Below are 17,081 nucleotides of genomic sequence, written 5' to 3' on the forward strand. Positions count from 1 at the left end.
AAATCAACGTGGGCCTTTCAACAGAGACTTGTAATCATAATTCAATATATTTGATAATTCAATCATTTGATCTTATCTTCTAATTTCATTGATAAACATTTTGAAACAGATACAATCATATAAAGTATTTAATCTAATATTTTGTTTACGTTTCAAGTTATAATATATATACACATATACATATATAATCATATTCGTTTAATGGTTTGTGAATCGTTGAAACTTGGTCGAGGTTGAATGAATGTATGAACATAGTTTTAAATTCTTGAAATTTAACTTAATAAATATTGCTTATCGTGTCGGAAACATATAAAGATTAAAGTTTAAATTTGGTTGGAAATTTCTGGGTTGTCACACCTGGGACTTCTGGAAAATTGATTTTCAGATAGTTCGGTTTGATTAGATGACTTTTCATTCAAGACTTTCCTAAATCTGATAGACGGTTTAGGATTTATAGCCTTTCGAAAATTACTACGCTTTTGTAACGACGTGCTGAAAATTCTGACCTACTCGCGCTTGAACCGTCTCCACAGTCAAACGACATCGAGCTAGGATCTGAAAATTGGATAGAGGTTAGAGGACTCACATACGGAGCCTTGGCCACTGACCACGAGTCTTTTCGGTTTTTATAGAGGTCGTAGCAGCTGTCCGAAGTCAGCCTATTGTTTCGATCTCTATTCTTGTTGAAAACTTAAGTTATCTTTTACGAATGATGATGACGATGATGATACTTAAGACTTAACTTATTTACTTTTAAACTTTTGGGGACAATTTACTGATTTAGTAACCATTGAATTAGGTTGCGGACCTTTTGGATCGACCAACTTACTTGTTTTTACCGACTTACTACTTGATTACATTTTCGTATCGATTTTACCGCACATTCACTGTGAGTTATAACATCCCTTTACTACTTTTACTATTTTTGGGACTGAGAATACATGCGCTTTTTACGTTTTACATACTAGACATGAGTACTTAAACTTTATATATGTGTGGGTTACAAAACGGCACAAAGAGTGGGTTACAAAACGACACAAAGATTTCCCTTAGCTCGGTAACGTTTAATCATTGGTTTCTGAACCGTGAACGCGAATCTTAGATATGGATCCATAGGGTTTGACAACCCCACTTGGGCTAGTCGCGCTAGCAGTCAATTGGTGTTTAATACTTCGAGAACATACGCACTCGCCAAGTGTACTTTTAGGGGGTGATATTAATTTTACGTTAAGTTAGTTACCGTGTGCCCACGGATAAGCATATACTTTATCATACAGATTTGTGATACTGTTTTGAATACGAAATCTCATGGTCTACATTACATTACTGATTACAAACAAACTATAGCTCACCAACATTCGTGTTGACTTTTAAGCGTGTATTTCTCAGGTGCTTATACGTTGTTGCTTCCGTTGTTAGACTTGCTGTCTTGGTGTTATAGACTTGCTATTACAGACTTGCTGTGTTAGACTTCCGCTGCATTACTTAGAGATGTCTCAATCATGGAACTTTTATTTTGCATTCGCAACTTATGTTATTTTTAAACAATGGCTTTGTAACGACCTTTGGGTCACGTACTTATGTTTATGCCTCTATTCATAGGAAGCACGTTGTCTTTTGTCAAACGCTATCTTTTTATGAATGCAAAATTGGGTTTTAAACAGCATATAGTGTTTGACCTTGTAATGATCCTGTTGTTGATGATCCGTACACGATGGTTTTGTACGGGGCGTCACATTTGGTATCAGAGCATTGGTTGTAGGGAATTAGGTTGCATTAGTGAGTCTAGACCGGGCCGAGTAGGATTCACTAATAGGACTAATCTACAACTTGCTCGTTTACTTGTTACTACTTACTACTGCTGCATGCTACTGCTTACTTATACTGCCATATGATCTTGCTGCATGGTACTGCTTACTCTTACTGCTATGTGAACTTGCTGTATGCAATTGCTTATCCTCGTTACTGCATGCTACTATCTGCTTTCGATTGCATGTTACTTCTGTTTAAGTACTGCTATTATTGCCATGCTATGTGCAGTTGTAGACGATCTAGGCTGCTGTAGTTATTATGCCTGATTACGTACTCGCTACATGTCTGCTATTCGCTGTACCGACTTGGAAAATTTATCTTTCCCCGTTCAGATGTTTTTCTGAACCCTTTCCCCACTCGTCTAGCCCTAAGGACTAGTATTGTAATCCACCTGTTACTACCATTCCACCATTCCAGAGATCGAAACATTACTTCACGCAATCTAGGAGGAGTACCCCTCGGATTACACGCCCATTAAAGTTGATCCTCGGAGGAGGTATGTGAGTACTTGTCAGAGTAACCGCACCCCGAGCTTGTGATGACCCGGGAATTTCCGACCAAATTTAAACTTAATCTTTATATGGTTTCGACATGATGAGCAAAGTCTGTTAAATCGTGTTTCAAAATTTTTGAATAGTTTACATGAATGCATTGGCCTTTGACCATTACCGATGATTCACGAACAATTGTTTGTAAAATAAATATGTATATATATATATATATATATATATATATATATATATATATATATAAATATAAGAATGTATAATAATTAGAAGTAATGAAACATAACTTAAATTAAGTATGTAAAATAAAAATACAATTTAATTAATTGAATTGAATAGGTTAAGTAGTATATAAAATAAATTGAAACAATAAGATATAATCATTAGTAGTGAATATATAAAATAATAAACAAGGTAATAATGTGTTTATTAAAAATAAAACTATATATAAGTGTATAGGATTTCTATAAATAATTATTATGATATATTCCTGAATATATATATATAAGTTTAAACTATTATATGTTATATAAGTAAATTAAGATACATATATATAGGTTGTTATATTATTGTTATTATTAATATTATTGTAACTAGTATTATTATAATTAGTATTAATAAAATTAGTATTATTATTATAATTATTAACAGTAATTATAAAATTTCACTAAAAAACAAAAATAATATATTGTTATTAAGACATATCATTATTTCTCTTAATATTATTATTATTATTAGTATGTCTATGTTATTATTATTAATTATTAATAATAATATCAATATTATTATTATTAACAAAATTATTAATTATTAAAAACTAAAATAATAAATACATAGAAATAGATATATCAGGCGTATATTTTTTTTTGTTCTCTGTTTTGTTTCTTCTGGCTCCTGCACCCTCGTGAGTTATTATTGACTTATTCCACAATTTTTTTTTTGTTTACAGCTAATTGATTCTATTATTTAAAACTTCTATCTAGTGAGTTGTTATCACTACATAGCGAAACAGAAAAACCAGAATGAGTTGTGGAGAGCTCAACGATTTTTTTTCTTTCTATTTTCTTCTTTCTTTCTGCCCCTGTACGCCTTCTTTTTCTTATTAATTCGCTTTCAAACCATGTAGCAAAATCCATAAAAGCCAATGTGTTAGGAATCTTCCATACAAACTATCTGTGAAATATGAAATTCAAAATCTTCAAAACAAGATCGAATTTATGAGTCAAACTTATTTTTCAAAAAGTCAACGAATTTGTTCATAAAGAAATTCGAACTCGTCTTTAGGTTTCAAGTTCAATTGATGTTTAAAAACGTTTTTAGGATGGATTTGCAATATATTTTGTGTTATAACCTTTAATTAAAACGTTACGAATTTGAAAATCAAAATTTTTTTTATTTTGCTCATCGAACAGCAGTTGGATGGGTTCCTTTATATTTTTTTTTAACCAATTAATCACACATAAATGTTTATATGATGGATATTAAGTCCTAAATTCGGTTTGGTAAATTCTATTAAGTTTGAAGGGATTATAGATCGTTTGATTTCAAGGAAGAAGAAGATAATAAGTGTACATGGGTTATAAATAAATAAAACTGATTTACAACAGAAAAGTAATGATGGCTGGATGGTTGAGGTGTTTGTTGCTTACCAAGAGGTCGTGAGTTCGAAACCTGTAAGTTGCAAAAATAAATTTTTTTTAGGAGTGTGGCTCGGTTGGGCCATTCTCGGGTTGGGTTGTGTCTTCAATTAAGCCGTGATCTGTTGATCCATTTATGGATGGGCTGAAACTGGTACATAAATAGTTTTGTGGTTTAAATATTTAAGTGTACTGGATATTAGAAGGGAGTAACTAGTAGAGAAATGGTTTGGATAGGAGTTGGGTTATCGAGAGGTCGCGGGTTCGAGTCCCGTCTCAGGCGTCTTATTTTCACAAAGGCTTTGAGGTAGTTTTATTTTTTTTAAAATCATTAGTTTTATTGTTATTATCTTTATGTTGTTTATATTCTTAATTACTATTATTATTATTGTTGTTATTGTTATTATCGATAGTATTATTATTGTTATTAGTTTTATTCTTATTAAATATTATAGATAATATCATTATTGTGATCAATATTATTATTACTAATATCACAATCATTATCATTATTAGTATTATCACTAAATATTATTATTAATATCGTTATTTTTAATTTTATAAGACTACTAATAAAATAAGTATTACTATTATTAGGATTAGGATTACAATTTGACGTTATAGAAACTTTAGTCACTAGATTATAAAATTAAACGCGAATAATATGGTTATGATTAGGATTATTATTATTGTTATTATAAAAACAATACAAGCTATTATTATTTTTCACTAATATTAGTATTAATATCACTTTTTGTAATTATTAGTTTTACTATTATTATTAACATATGTATCAATTTTAACAATATCGTTATTATTATCAGTAAATCATTATTATCAAAACTATCATTTTGTTACAAATAACTATTTCGTATCTAAAATATACTTAATACATATATTATAATTATATTAATAACATATGAAACATAATAACAATATTTATATAAATACTTATATATAACAAACTAATGATATCTTTTTATATAATACTAACCATATATATATATATATATATATATATATATATATATATATATATATATATATATATATATATATATATATATATATATATATATATATATAAATTAATATAACTAAATATATATGATATTAAACAAATTGAATATATGCACAAACTAAATAAGTATAATATATAATTTAAGATAAAATATAAAATTGTTCGATTACGATTATACGTTTTAATAAATATATAATTCTTATAGGTTCGTGAATCCGAGGCCAACCCTGCATTGTCAATTTAGTCATATGTATTTTTACTACAAAATACAGTACGGTGAGTTTCATTTGATTTGCCCTTTTTACTTATTACATTTTTGGGCTGAGAATACATGCAAATGCTTTATTAACTGTTTTACAATATTTATATGCGTGAGTTTCATTTGCTCCCTTTTTAAATTTTTTTGCAATATATATTTTTGGGACTGAGAATACATGCGCTGCTTTTATAAATGTTTTACGATATAGACACAAGTAATCGGAACTACATCATATGGTTGAATGATCGAAATCGAATATGCCAATTTTTATTAAGTCTGGTAATCTAAGAATTAGGGAACAGACACCCTAATTGACGCGAACTCTAAAGATAGATCTATCGGGCCCAACAAGCCCCATCCAAAGTACCGGATGCTTTAGTACTTCGAAATTTATATCATGTCCGAAGGAGGATCCCGGAATGATGGGGATATTCTTATATGCATGTCGGTTACCAGGTGTTCAATCCATATGAATGATATTTTTGTCTATATGCACAGGACGTATGTTTATAAGAAGTGGAAATATGAAATCTTGTGGTCTATTAAAATTATGAAATGATTATTTATGTTAATCTAATGAACTCACCAACCTTTTGGTTGACACTTGAAAACATGTTTATTCTCAGGTATGAAAGAAATCTTTCGCTGCGCATTAGCTCATATTAGAGACATTACTTGAAGTCATTCATGGCATATTTCAAAAGATGTTGCATTCAAGTCATTGAGTTCATCAAGATTATTATTAAGCCAATTATAGTTAGATGTATTATGAAATGGTATGCATGCCGTCAACTTTCGATGTAATGAAATATTGTCTTCTCAAAAACGAATGTAATGTTTGTAAAATGTAACATATAGAGGTCAAGTACCTCGCGATGTAATCAACTGTTGTGAATCGTTTATAATCGATATGGACTTCGTCCGGATGGATTAGGACGGGTCTTCACAGTTGGTATCAGAGCGGTGGTCTTAGCGAACCATGTCTGCATTAGTGTGTCTAACTGATAAGTCGTGAGGATGCATTAGTGAGTCTGGACTTCGACCATGTCTGCATGTCAAAAGTTTTGCTTATCATTTTGTGTCAAAAATTATCTGCTTATCATTCTTAGAGAATCACTTGCTTATCATTCTTAGTCTAGACACGTTTTACTGCATTGACTATATGAATAGTGTATAGACAAAATTCATATCTTAGCGCATATGCTACTTCATATCTTAGCGTATCTGTTACTGTAACTTTGCCTGACAACTTCCGTAGATTCCTCCGTAACTTATGGGATTTTAGTATTATATATGCATATATAAATTATGTATTGCAGGGTACTAATCTACATCCTATAATCTATTTCTTATCGAGAATCCTTCATCTGATCATACGAGATGAATCCTGCAACCAGTTCGAGTTCCTCAGATTCCAATAGCTATTCCGATAGTTATTCTGACGGCTATTCCGACATAGATGTTCACCTAAGCTCCGAAAACAGCGTCATCGGCATGAATCAACCAATCAGCCATTATCAATTCATCTGATGGGTTCGTAGTTGACTTAATTAATGGAAACATGCAGAAGGCAATCCCTTCCATCAACCGAATTCACCTCACAATGAACCTGAAGTGTTTACCGGCGAACCTGTTCAAGACACCATTTTCAGTCTCATTTCTAGGGTAACTCGACAAGATTATATTCTATCCACAATTCTGAACCTTTTTCATCCGCTCGTTCCGACCGACAATCATCCTGGAGTAATAAGTCAACGAACTACGCGCTCGAATAATCAATTCGTAGAATATGGTGCAAAATGTACCAGCTTCAGCAACATCACCGGCACCAACAGTACCATCAATAACAGCACCAGTACCATCAACAATCCATGCTTCAATATCATCATCTGTACTTTGAGTATGATCTTCATTCTACATATCGTTCTACCTCATTTATCTTCGTTCGACATGGCGAATATGTAATCTCTAAAGTTTTAGAGATTATATATTCTAGTCTCAACCGAAAAGCAAATGAGTTTAATATCATATTAACTCATTAAATCCATGAATACATCTGAAGAAAATATATATGTATATATGTTTTCATAAAGATTGTAATTAAAAATTCTCTTGTACAAACTGTTAATGGTGAAAATATTTTAACGGGTAGGTAATACCCGAGGAATATTTAAATTTCACATTAATAAGTTACATTGTATGTTCTTCGAATCTGTTTCAACAGTCATATACTATCCTACTTACATCCACGGATATACAAATTCGTTCACCATAGAATAACCATATTCATCCAATTTCATATTTGGATTTTAATTTATCATAATCCAACAAGTGGCATAATGAAGAAAACATTGGACAAAATAAAATTTGTTAGAAACAAACAAATTAACTATGAGAAATTTTGTTAAGAATTCACGCTAACTGTTTCCAGCTAACTGTTCCTAGCTAACTGTTTACATTTTATTTATCGCAGTTTATTTATCGCAATTTAATTATCGCAATTTTATTTATCGTCATTTAATTTCTGTTATTTACTTTACGCACTTTATTTATCGTCATTTAAATTCTGTTATTTATTTTACGCACTTTAAATGTCGGGACATGTATACAAGGTTTTGACATATCATATCGACCCATCTATATATATTATTTGGAATAACCATAGACACTCTATATGCAGAAATGCGGGAGTTAGCTATACAGGGTTGAGGTTGATTCTACAATAATATATATAGTTTGAGTTGTGATCGAGTCTGAGACATGTACACAGGTCACGATACGTATTAATTAATTCGAATATTATATAGTAAACTATATATGAATTCTTATTTGTACACTGCTAACTGTGGACTATCAACTGAGGACTATCAACATTGGACAATTAAAATGAATTAAAATATTGACTATAACATATGAAACTAAACAATTCTTCAAGTTTGCCACTTGATTTCATCTTAAACCTCATTTGTATCTTGACGATTACGGTCTGCGTTCAAACCTGTCATAATTCCTGAAAACACCTCAAACGAGAGGATGAACCAACCGCACTTCATCTACGAAAAAAAATAAATAAAAAAAATAAAAAAAATCTATGCATATAGTTATGCACCTGAAAAAAAAAATACTCTAAATCTGATTAAACGTTTAATACATATCTGTGCTCACTCCTTTGGCGTTGTTATTACCGAAGATAACCTTACAATCCCTTTCCAAAGTAGCCAATTTTGTCACAGCTTCAGCAAGTCAACTTCGACTTTTCATTCGAAGTAGCGTTACTATAATCCTGATATATACGATTACCCTTTTGATACCGGAGAATTCTTTTATATTCCACCATATTACCAACAAATGTACCAGCAACCTCGTTGCTTCTTGGCATAAATCTCTCTGACAAATCATTATATTTATTCATTGAAACCCTATCATACAATTATCCGCATCTTGTAACAAGAACTGCCATACCAATTACCGGGAATCAGTAATCAGTACTTTGAAAACTCACAGCATATCTACATCAACAGTTATATGTATGACATTTATCCCTTAGAATTATGATCTCTCATTCTGAAATTCTGAAAAGCACTCAGTCACAAATCAATACTCTGAATGTTGAAAAAGCTGAATGAAGCAGCAGAAACTATAGACAACCGTAAATGACCTTAATCAACGGAAGTTTGATGATAAAGAATAGTATGTTGGAAAAGCTCAGAATAGTTGGAACTGGAAAACGGATTGAGCTAACCACGAAGGAGACCAAGGACAAATACAAGGACCATACCCTATATTCAAAGAATCCAGATAATTCTGGATCCGTTGAAGTCTTTAGAGAATATCTTGCTTCGAAGTCATGTTAAAATCTTGCGGAAAACCTTTCTCCATCAAACATCGAACTTAGAAATTCCAAAAATATCCTCATCAATATCTTCGATATTTCTGAGGATATTTTCATAAATATTCTCGTCCAAAATTATATACCTCTTCGTGCTTCCTGTGTATCATTATATTGGAAACATTCAATAGAAAATTTAGTACCGAAAAGCAGATTATGCGAAACTATGAAGAAAGCCGTGGACAAATCACAAAGAATAAGTTTGACTTCAAAGAATCCAAATGATTCAATGCCTGCTAAAGTCTTTAGCAAACATCTTGCTCTTTACTTTAAACCCTTGCGAACAATAGTTTCTATCATCCTCTGATCTTAGATATTCCAAGATATCATTGTATCTATCATTATAAATATCTCCATATTTCTGAAGATATTTTTATAATTATTCTTATCTGAAATTATTATTCTCTTCGTGCTATCAGTGTTACATCATATAGAAACTGTTAGTTTCTATATTCTGTAAACTTTCGAGATTAAAATATGAATGTTATTGAAGTAATGTTGGGAAAATGATGCATGAGTTAGTATAATATAATGACACTTGATCAACGTGATTATATTACAATAAGTCATGCTGAGTTTCTAAATGGAACGTGATGATTCACAGATCATAACGTCATCATGTGCCATGTTACACGACTCTTACATTTCGTCTAATCTATGAACATATCAATAACAGGTTTTCTTGATAGTCCTATCTTTTCTTCGAATTCTGGTAATTTGACAAATCAGATTGTGCAATTACCGTTTCCTTCTTAGAACATTAACAATGTTCATTCTGAAACATATATCTGCGAATTCTGGACCATTACAAGAGATGCCTAATCGCAAGAAGAAGAAATGAGGGAACAAAGCTCTGAAATAGAAATTGAAGTATAAATCGCAGCAAATAGGAGGGAGTATTAACTGTGGATGACAATGATTATAGGGAACAGAAATATGGACATTGAAATATAAGGGGAGATATAAAGCCGATAACATCACATAAATTACAAACTGTGTATATCAATGTTTATTGCAACATAAAGACATGGGAAAATTAAGAACATTATAATCCCAAGGGCGAAGTAGAAGAAAGCAAATTCCTCTGGTGGAAGTTGGAAAAGGAGAATGATTTTTGCGATAGTAAGGATGAGGACAAGGATCAGACCTGGATTAAGCATTTTTATGATCGTTTGGATGTATGAATTAAGAAAGAAAGTATAGGAATGATGAGAATAATTGAACAGAAGAATTTAATTTATAAGGGAAATAACAGACAGAATAATTGAGGCGGATCACCGTATTTAATTATAGAGATATTAATTTCCTTATTCACTGAAGAATCAAATCTTTTAGATTTCGAAGATTTCCTCTAAATCCCTTGAATTCCGGAATTCAACCAAGACCACGTCAAAAGTTAAAACGAAACTTCATTTATTCATTTCACTCTTTTGTGTTAGCTTCATTCGTGCTCTTCGAATAATCAATTTATTTTATCTGTAATGATAAAACTCTATTTATCAGCTCATATTCGTCAGGAAAACATTCTTATTGTTAGCCATGACGACCTCACTCAAATTTTGGGACGAAATTTCTTTAACGGGTAGGTACTGTGATGACCCGGGAATTTCCGACCAAATTTAAACTTAATCTTTATATGGTTTCGATATGATGAGCAAAGTCTGTTAAATCGTGTTTCAAAATTTTTGAATAGTTTACATGAATGCATTGGCCTTTGACCATTACCGACGATTCACGAACAATTGTTTGTAAAATAAATATGTATGTATATATATATATGTATATATATATATATATATATATATATATATATATATATATATATATATATATATATATGTATGTATGTATATATATGTAAATATAAGAATGTATAATAATTAGAAGTAATGAAACATAACTTAAATTAAGTATGTATAATAAAAATACAATTTAATTAATTGAATTGAATAGGTAAAGTAGTATATAAAATAAATTGAAACAATAAGATATAATCATTAGTAGTGAATATATAAAATAATAAACAAGGTAATAATGTGTTTATTAAAAATAAAACTATATATTAGTGTATAGGATTTCTATAAATAATTATTATGATATATTCCTGAATATATATATAAGTTTAAACTATTATATGTTATATAAGTAAATTAAGATACAAATATGATATTTGATATATATATATATATATATATATATATATATATATATATATATAGGTTGTTATATTATTGTTATTATTAATATTATTGTAACTAGTATTATTATAATTAGTATTAATAAAATTAGTATTATTATTATAATTATTAACAGTAATTATAAAATTTCACTAAAAAATAATAATATATTGTTATTAAGACATATCATTATTTCTCTTATTATTATTATTATTATTATTAGTATGTCTATGTTATTATTATTAATTATTAATAATAATATCAATATTATTATTATTAACAAAATTATTAATTATTAAAAACTAAAATAATAAATACATAGAAATATATATATCAGGCGTATATTTTTTTTTTGTTCTAATCTGTTTTGTTTCTTCTGGCTCCTGCACCCTCGTGAGTTATTATTGACTTATTCCACAAATTTTTTTTTTTGTTTACAGCTAATTGATTCTATTATTTAAAACTTCCATCTAGTGATTTGTTATCACTACATAGCGAAACAGAAAAACCAGAATGAGTTGTGGAGAGCTCAACGATTTTTTTTCTTTCTGTTTTCTTCTTTCTTTTTACCCCTGTACGCCTTCTTTTTCTTCTTAATTCGATTTCAAACCATGTAGCAAAATCCATAAAAGCCAATGTGTTAGGAATCTTCCATACAAACTATCTGTGAAATATGAAATTCAAAATCTTCAAAACAAGATCGAATTTATGAGTCAAACTTATTTTTCAAAAAGTCAACGAATTTGTTCATAAAGAAATTCGAACTCGTCTTTAGGTTTCAAGTTCAATTGATGTTTGAAAACGTTTTTAGGATGGATTTGAAATATATTTTGTGTTATAACCTTTAATTAAAACGTTACGAATTTGAAAATCAAATTTTTTTTTTATTTTGCTCGTCGAACAGCAGTTGGATGGGTTCCTTTATATTTTTTTTTCAACCAATTAATCACACATAAATGTTTATATGATGGATATTAAGTCCTAAATTCGTTTTGGTAAATTCTATTAAGTTTGAAGGGATTATAGATCGTTTGATTTCAAGGAAGAAGAAGATAATAAGTGTACATGGGTTATAAATAAATAAAACTGATTTACAGCAGAAAAGTAATGATGGCTGGATGGTTGAGGTGTTTGTTGCTTACCAAGAGGTCGTGAGTTCGAAACCTGTAAGCTGCAAAAATTAATTTTTTTAGGAGTGTGGCTCTGTTGGGCCATACTCGTGTTGGGTTGTGTATTTAATTAAGCCGTGATCTGTTGATCCATTTATGGATGGGCTGAAACTGGTACATAAACAGTTTTGTGGTTTAAATATTTAAGTGTACTGGATATTAGAAGGGAGTAACTAGTAGAGAAATGGTTTGGATGGGAGTTGGGTTATCGAGAGGTCGCGGGTTCGAGTCCCGTCTCAGGCGTCTTATTTTCACAAAGGCTTTGAGGTAGTTTTATTTTTTTTTAAAATCATTTGTTTTATTGTTATTATCTTTATGTTGTTTATATTATTAATTACTATTATTATTATTGTTGTTATTGTTATTATCGTTAGTATTATTATTGTTATTAGTTTTATTCTTATTAAATATTATAGATAATATCATTATTGTGATCAATATTATTATTACTAATATTACAATCATTATCATTATTAGTATTATCACTAAATATTATTATTAATATCATTATTTTTAATTTTATAAGACTACTAATAAAATAAGTATTACTATTATTAGGATTAGGATTACAATTTGACGTTATAGAAACTTTAGTCACTAGATTAGAAAATTAAACGCGAAGAATATGGTTATGATTAGGATTATTATTATTATTGTTATTATAAAAACAATACAAGCTATTATTATTTTTCACTAATATTAGTATTAATATCACTTTTTGTAATTATTAGTTTTACTATTATTATTATTAACATATGTATCAATTTTAACAATATCGTTATTATTATCAGTAAATCATTATTATCAAAACTATCATTTTGTTACAAATAACTATTTTGTATCTAAAATATACTTAATACATATATTATAATTATATTAATAACATATGAAACATAATAACAATATTTATATAAATACTTATATATAACAAACTAATGATATCTTTTTATATAATACTAACCATATATATATATATATGTATATATATATATATATATATATATATATATATATAAATTAATATAACTAAATATATATTATATTAAACAAATTGAATATATGCACAAACTAAATAAGTATAATATATAATTTAAGATAAAATATAAAATTGTTCGATTACGATTATACGTTGTAATAAATATATAATTGGTATAGGTTCGTGAATCCGAGGCCAACCCTGCATTGTCAATTTAGTCATATGTATTTTTACTACAAAATACAGTACGGTGAGTTTCATTTGATTTTCCCTTTTTACTTATTACATTTTTTGGCTGAGAATACATGCAAATGCTTTATTAACTGTTTTACAATATTTATATGCGTGAGTTTCATTTGCACCCTTTTTAAATGCTTTTGCAATATATATTTTTGGGACTGAGAATACATGCGCTGCTTTTATAAATGTTTTACGATATAGACACAAGTAATCGGAACTACATCATATGGTTGAATGATCGAAATCAAATATGCCCCTTTTTATTAAGTCTGGTAATCTAAGAATTAGGGAACATACACCCTAATTGACGCGAACTCTAAAGATAGATCTATCGGGCCCAACAAGCCCCATCCAAAGTACCGGATACTTTAGTACTTTGAAATTTATATCATGTCCGAAGGAGGATCCCGGAATGATGGGGATATTCTTATATGCATATTGTGAATGTCGGTTACCAGGTGTTCAATCCTTATGAATGATATTTTTGTCTCTATGCACGGGACGTATGTTTATAAGAAGTGGAAATATGAAATCTTGTGGTCTATTAAAATTATGATATGATTATTTATGTTAAACTAATGAACTCACCAACCTTTTGGTTGATACTTGAAAGCATGTTTATTCTCAGGTATGAAAGAAATCTTCCGCTGTGCATTAGCTCATATTAGAGACATTACTTGGAGTCATTCATGGCATATTTCAAAAGACGTTGCATTCGAGTCATTGAGTTCATCAAGATTATTATTAAGCCAATTATAGTTAGATGTATTATGAAATGGTATGCATGCCGTCAACTTTCGATGTAATGAAAGATTGTCTTCTCAAAAATGAATGCAATGTTTGTAAAATGTAACATATAGAGGTCAAGTACCTCGCGATGTAATCAACTGTTGTGAATCATTTATAATCGATATGGACTTCGTCCGGATGGATTAGGACAGGTCTTTACAGAGCTCACCCTAATTAGCCACGTACAACGTATGAACATTTGAAAGTTATTCAGTTTCCGCGAGATGACTCGTATCCCGTACGCTTTCATGACCTTCACTTATCTCTTTCATTCTTCACCACTACTCAACGATCTAACGATACTTCTGGACTTAGGTCCCTAACACTCCTAGGCATTGGAAAATTCGGGAGGACATCTCCTTTCACAAGGTTAGAGTGACTTCTACTGATGCTCAGCCATACCCAAAGACTTGGGAGTCGCCTTATGTAACAACCCAACCCAATAACCAACCAAAACAGTAAACAAAAAATATATATATATATATATTTATTCAGTTTAGGTGCGCGGCACGCACAGGCTCATTCAGCTTATGTCCGAATCTGTCATTTTTCAAATACAGATCACCCACTTCCCGACATATTTAGGCGAAACGTTTTTCACAACATGTTATAATATGAAAAACTCACACGATTCAATAATAAAATAAGTTTTACGAAACGGAGCCCACATCGACCCGAGTTACGAGTTTCATACAAAACATGAGTTTCGACCACATTAGTTTAAATTCCAAACGACAACATGAGCATGGTGTTTGGGGGTTAAACTACCCAAATATCGGTCTAACTCCAAAAGCTATAACATCCAAAACCGTCCCCTAACAACAAAGCGGGATCTCTAATCCAAATGAACGCCCTTACCCTTGTTAACACCGGAGCCTATAAAAAGGTAAACAATGAGAGGGTAAGCAAAGCTTAGTGAATGCAACAATTATACACATACATATATAACCTACTTACTTGCATTCACTTACAACAATTACCGCATACACGCTAGCAATATAAATAGCATACCATCGCAAAGTATAAAGCTAAACTCCAATACGCAAGCTAGCACAACAAAAGCATATAACTCCGACAATGTAATATGCTACGCTACAACACATAACCATGGTTAACAAGTCGTACAAAGGGAACGGTTCTCGCGATTGAACCGCTAGCCACATAGACGCCACTAGTATGCATCACTAGTCCATTGGGTAGTATCGCATACCTGAACTTAAAACCCACCCGTTACATGAAATGTGGTATCGCATACCCGAACTTAAAACCCACACTTCACGCCCGCAAACATACATGATGATATGGTATCGCATACCCGAACTTTAAACCCATATCACATGCCATACATGATGATGAGGTATCACATACCCAAACTTTAAACCCTCATCCCACGCCAACACGATGTGGTATCTCATACCCGAACTTAAAACCCGCATCACATTTCGCACAAGTAAATACATTACATACACACATGTATAATTATTCCACTCACCTTAGCGTCTTTGGTTAGTTAATCAAGCTTGCAACCTTCAACGCGACGTACCTATTACATTATGTATATAATTAATATACCATTTGTCGGATTAGACACCAACAATTCACACTTGTGCATTTAACGACTTAAATGCATTAGTTGACCCATTTATACCAAAACCGTCCATTTAAGGTCAAGACCCATCGTTATTCACTAAAAGCTAGTGAGTAAGGTCTAACAATACCGACTAACCCAAACTTAGGACATTTCACACTCATCTTGCCCAACTAGGTCAACAATTACCCATTTAACCATTTTAGGTTCAACACACCCTCTTCGGGTCATCCACTAACCCCGTTAACACTCATTTGCTTAATAACTAGGTGTGCTAGTAATTAACTAACCAATTAAGGCTCATAAACACCAATTAATACTTTGAAACCCTAGGTTAGTCACTATTGAGTCTTCATGACTCAATGTTACCCAAGAACACCCAAAATCACCAAATATGGGTTTTATGTTCATCACTAACCCAAACCCTAACCCTTAAACAAATTAAATTAAGGAAATGAAGATTAGAGCATACCACCACACTCAAAATATAGCTAGAGGCTAGATGAACAACTTTAGTACTTGAGCTTTAACCCGAATCAAGCTTCTTCCTCCTTGATTTGAACTTTCTCTCTCTTGAAGGGTTTCTCACTCTAGAAATTGAATTGGAGAGATGATGTGGTAGATGATGAAGTTAAGTGTGTTTCAACCACCACCAAACTGGCCTTTACAGCCCCAAACTCGTCCCCATGTGAAAAGACCACAATACCCTTCATTTAACTTTTAACTAAAAAGCAGAAAACTGTGCACAGTGCTAGTGCACCACGTGCACATATAATTGTGCGCTACGCGCACCATGGTCTGGACAGCTTTTGACTTCTGTTTAAATACACTAAGCTATCCACACTTTATGTACTCCATTTACAATCTGTACAATAATTATTTGGGTCTTACAACTCTCCCTCACTTGAATCGGAGCATGTCCTCGCGATCCAAGCCGCATGACAAGAAGGAAGATACACCAACACAAACTCTTCGGGTTCCCAAGTAAACTCGTAACCCTTACTATGACGCCTTTGAA

The sequence above is a fragment of the Rutidosis leptorrhynchoides genome, chromosome 9, assembly GCF_046630445.1.
Source record: "Rutidosis leptorrhynchoides isolate AG116_Rl617_1_P2 chromosome 9, CSIRO_AGI_Rlap_v1, whole genome shotgun sequence".
Classification (NCBI taxonomy): domain Eukaryota; kingdom Viridiplantae; phylum Streptophyta; class Magnoliopsida; order Asterales; family Asteraceae; genus Rutidosis; species Rutidosis leptorrhynchoides.